This window comes from Scylla paramamosain, chromosome 39, assembly GCF_035594125.1.
Source record: "Scylla paramamosain isolate STU-SP2022 chromosome 39, ASM3559412v1, whole genome shotgun sequence".
In the NCBI taxonomy this organism is placed as follows: Eukaryota; Metazoa; Arthropoda; class Malacostraca; order Decapoda; family Portunidae; genus Scylla; species Scylla paramamosain.
The window spans coordinates 837,501-842,500 of record NC_087189.1 but is presented as its reverse complement, the minus strand read 5'-3'; the positions used below and the strand labels follow the sequence as shown (position 1 = coordinate 842,500).

The following is a 5,000-nucleotide window of genomic DNA, read 5'->3' as shown; positions in this document are numbered from 1 at the left end:
TGTGTGTGTGTGTGTGTGTGTGTGTGTGTTTGTACGTGCTGGCCTTCAGGAAGATAAGTCACGGTGGCGCCATCTTGTTTTTTTTTTCATTATTCATTATTTATCATCATTCACTCCCTCTTCCTTCCTTCCTTCCTTCCTTCCTTCCTTCATTAATCTATCATAACATTGTTCACCTTTCACTTCTTCCTTCTTTTCTTTCTTGTCCTTTCCTTTCTTCACTCATTGCTTCGTCCACCTTTCATGTAGGTTTTCTCTCCCTTCTTTCTTTCTTTCTCTCTTTCTTTCTTTCTCTCTTTCTTTATCTCTCTTTCTTTCTCTTCTCATTCATCAGTGTCTATCTTCGTATTTCTCTTTTTCCTTCTTTCTTGATTGACGAAAATCTGAAAATGATAAAAAGAAAAGAAAAATTAATCGATTATCAGAGAGAGAGAGAGAGAGAGAGAGAGAGAGAGAGAGAGAGAGAGAGAGAGAGAGAGAGAGAGAGAGAGGGAAAGCCCAAAAGTAGAAAATCCAGAAACCTTACAAAATATTAACCGTGTTAGAGAGAGAGAGAGAGAGAGAGAGAGAGAGAGAGAGAGAGAGAGAGAGAGAGAGAGAGAGAGAGAGAGAGAGAGAGACGATTAGATCAGTGAAAAAGAAGGAGGGCTGGAGAAAGAGAGAGAGAGAGAGAGAGAGAGAGAGAGAGAGAGAGAGAGAGAGAGAGAGAGAGAGAGAGAGAGAGAGAGAGAGAGACTACATAAAAAAAACTATCATTATTTTCATTTCAATCTTTTTCACTTTAATAAACCTACAATTTTTTTCATTTCCTATTATTTTCCTTCATTCATTAACAAAAAAAAAAAACACAAACCCAAAATAATTTCCTTTTTTCCCCTTTTTTTCCTCTTTTTTTTTTCTTTCCTGAGGTCCCCCATTGAAAAAACCTCCATTTTCTTTTTCCTTTAACCCTTTTCCTATCACGGGCCATTCCCACGCTCAGAAAAACCACTAACTAACCTAATTAACACACCATTGCCTCTCCCCTCCCCTCCCCTCCCCCCTCCCCCCACAAGCGCTCCTTATCCGAACACACAAAACTGGTTCCTTATTAATCTTTCTGTAAACGGGGTGAAAATTGTCGATCTGTTAATATGAGAGGTAAAATTTATCTATCTATCTATCTATCTATCTATCTATCTATCTATCTGTCTATGTCTGTCTGTCTGTCTGTCTATCCATATACAAGTTAAAATCTATATCTATCTATCTATCTGTATAAGTAAATTTATCTATCTGGCTAAATACGAGGTGAATGTCTACTTTATCTATCTATCTGTCTATATATTTATCTATCTATCTGTCTATCTATCAATCTATCTATCTATCTATCTGCCTAATTACAAGTTATAATTAATATAGTAGCCATTATTATTATTATTATTATTATTATTATTATTATTATTATTATTATTATCATTTGAAATTAATTTTTGTGATATAAAAATTTTCTTATCTAAAAAATATGAATAGACTACTGAGAGAGAGAGAGAGAGAGAGAGAGAGAGAGAGAGAGAGAGAGAGAGAGAGAGAGAGAGAGAGAGAGAGAGAGAGAGAGAGAGAGAGAGAGAATTCCCAATATGTCTTGCCTGACCGTCACGAAAGTCAAGGCCAAACACACACAAACACACACACACACACACACACACACACACACACACACACACACACACAAACTTGGCCACTTCAAGGAAAGACTAAACGGGTGAAATTTGTATGTTAGAGCTTGCATGAATGAACTCTAAGGTATCTCTCTCTCTCTCTCTCTCTCTCTCTCTCTCTCTCTCTCTCTCTCTCTCTCTCTCTCTCTCTCTCTCTCTCTCTATCTATCTATCTATCTATCTATCTATCTCTCTGGAACTAACACACCTACGCTACCATTTCACTGTAACATTCCTCTCTCTCTCTCTCTCTCTCTCTCTCTCTCTCTCTCTCTCTCTCTCTCTCTCTCTCTCTCTCTACACGCGATTTTTCGTATAATTTAGTATTAGAATATAAATAAAACACTGAGGAAAACATGAATAAGACACGACACGCGAGGGATGGCTGACAGAGAGAGAGAGAGAGAGAGAGAGAGAGAGAGAGAGAGAGAGAGAGAGAGAGAGAGAGAGAGAGAGAGAGAGAGAGAGAGAAATCAACGGGTCTTTTTTTCTCTCTGATTTCCGATACGGTTGTCGATTATTCATTTATTTATTCATTTATTTATTCATTTATTTACTCATTCATTCCTTCAGTCGTGCGTTATTTACAAACCCTCCTTGTGGCAACATCGGAACGTAAACAAACCAAGTATATGAATAAATAAATACGACAAAAAAATAAAAAAATAAATAAGAAGATAATGGATAAGTAAGAGTGTGCAATGTTATCGATAAATCTCTCTCTCTCTCTCTCTCTCTCTCTCTCTCTCTCTCTCTCTCTCTCTCTCTCTCTGTAAAGACTCCAGTGAGAAAAGGGTTAGAAGATTGCAAATAACTTAATTTTCATAGGAATAAATAGATAGATACATAGATAGATAGATGCATAGATAGATAGATAGATACATAGATACATAGATAGATAAATAAACTAAAAAACGAGACGTGAAATTCTCCCCCCCAAAAAAAAAATGTAAAAAAAATGAAAAAAACGAACCTAAAAAATAAATTAATTAAAATGAAAAATGAAAAACATGAAAAAAAAACAGAAAAACTTGTCAAATAAAAAAAAAAGAAAAAAAATGAAACGAAACACACACACACACACACACACACACACACACACACACACACCATGACATCCAGCAAACATATGAATAGAGAGAAAAAAAAAAAAACAAAGAAGGAAGGAGAAGGAGGGAAGGAAGGAAGGAAGGAGAGAAAGGGGAAGGGGGAAGGGGGGTAGGAAGGACAGTGTTACCATCTCAGTGGGTCACCATTAATAATTCACATTTAACAGAGCGACGGCGTATCATTGGTCTGAGAAGTGAGAGAGACTGTCTGTATTAGTCACACCTGGGCAGATGTTACACCCTCCCCCCTCCCTTAAGCACAGGTGTCACAGTTTACCCCCCTCTCTCTCTCTCTCTCTCTCTCTCTCTCTCTCTCTCTCTCTCTCTCTCTCTCTCTCTCTCTCTCGTTTCCTCTTCCTGTCTTTGTTCCTTTTTTGATTCAGTGATTATAGAGTTCGTAAAAGTTGTAGTGGTTGTGGTTGTGGTTGTGGTGGTGGTGGTGGTAGTAATAGTAGTGGTGGTGGTGGTGGTGGTGGTAGTAGTAGTAGTAGTAGTAGTAGTAGTAGTAGTAGTAGTAGTAGTAGTAGTGGTTGTGGTGGTGGTTTTCGTACAACAACAACAACAACAACAACAACAACAACAACAACAACAACAACAGGAAGAGGAGGAGGAGGACGAGGAGGAAGAAAAATAGAAGAAAAAGAAGTAGTAGTAGTAGTAGTAGTAGTAGTAGTAGTAGTAGTAGTAGTAGTAGTGGTAGTAGTAGTAGTAGTTGAAAGAAGCAAAAGATGAATAAATAAATGGTTTTCACTAATACCACAGTCTTGAGCAGTTCATGTTAACGTGTAGGAAATTAAGAAGTTTACCAAATGGGGGGTAGGGGTGTCCAGGGCCCGCTTAGGAGGTTACCAAATGTTAGATAAGTTTACCATATGGGTGGGGGGGCGTGTTCCAGTGGGTTAAGGGGCTGGGGGGTGAAGGGGAGTATTAGTCGAAACTGCAAATTAACCAAATAAATAAATAAATAAATAAATATATAAATAAAAGGAAGATTATTATTTTTTTTCATCCACATTAACTCTCTCTCTCTCTCTCTCTGACACAAACAAGTCACAACAATTTATTCCTAGAACTGCAAGGAAAACATTTTAAAACCAACAGTAATTACCTTGTTTACTTAAGCCGCTTTAGAAACCTGTAGTTAGGACGGCGGTGCTCTTAACAGGTCAAACACTCACTTCCTAACCTTCACCCACAGTGGCATCGCGGCCTGGGTCAATACGTAGGGTCAGGACACACGCAATAGGGAAGGAGTGAGGAGAGCAACGCATCCTCCCCCCTCGGCGGTTGACGTGTAACTGAGTCGAGTCCGTTTTCTTTACTCACGACTCACGGGTCTTTAAACTTCGATATTCCGTAATAGTTCGCTCAGTTCATAAGCACGTGGATGTTTTTCTAGGTAATTCACGCCATGATAAACTCCATCATTCGTAAAATTTTAGTTTTTTTTTTATTCTATTTTCGTTATTTTGTTCTTATTGGCTTGGTGAGCAACATTTTTTGAAGTTTGTTTTAGATTTTTTTTTATTTTACAATTAATTTCGTATCCTTGGTTAACATTCAGCTGTGACTCTCTCTCAAATTAATAAAAATATGTATATAGTGAGAGAGAGAGAGAGAGAGAGAGAGAGAGAGAGAGAGAGAGAGAGAGAGAGAGAGAGAGAGAGAGAGAGAGAAGGCAGCGAGGCGAGATAACTTTATCACTAATCCCTCCTTCTCTCTCTCTCTCTCTCTCTCTCTCATTAGCCAGTCGTCGAAAGAAACACACACACACACACACAGACACAGATAGAGAGAGAGAGAGAGAGAGAGAGAGAGAGAGAGAGAGAGAGAGAAGGAGGGATTAGTGATAAAGTTATCTCGCCTCGCTGCCTTCTCTCTCTCTCTCTCTCTCTCTCTCTCTCTCTCTCTCTCTCTCTCTCTCTCTCTCTCTCTCTCTCTCTCTCATTAGCCAGTCGTCGAAAGAAACACACACACACACACACACACACACACACACACACACACACACAGACACAGATCGAGAGAGAGAGAGAGAGAGAGAGAGAGAGAGAGAGAGAGAGAGAGAGAGAGAGAGAGAGAGGACATCACACGTTACGCATCTAACATATACTAATATAATACACAAATCCGTAATATTTTAGTTGAAGTTTAAAATAGTTTCTCCCATGACACCGTTTTTCTTACTAAA

General features: G+C 38.6%; 1 protein-coding gene across 6 annotated transcripts in view; it reads right to left on the bottom strand.

The window, feature by feature from the left end:
* LOC135091968 (probable cationic amino acid transporter) overlaps window positions 1–4,119 on the bottom strand; it is a 21,451-nt gene extending 17,332 nt beyond the window's left edge. For 2 of the 6 annotated variants that reach the window (XM_063990039.1, XM_063990042.1), the window contains exons 1-2: window positions 3,918–4,119; window positions 1–383 (exon numbers count right to left, since the gene is read on the bottom strand). The exon at window positions 1–383 is cut by the window's left edge and continues 933 nt beyond it. The gene's annotated coding sequence lies outside the window, so the exon portion shown is untranslated. The remainder of the gene's footprint in view (window positions 384–3,917) is intronic. The other 4 variants (XM_063990043.1, XM_063990044.1, XM_063990040.1 and 1 more) reach the window with 4 other exon arrangements.
* Window positions 4,120–5,000: the final 881 nt, after the last annotated feature.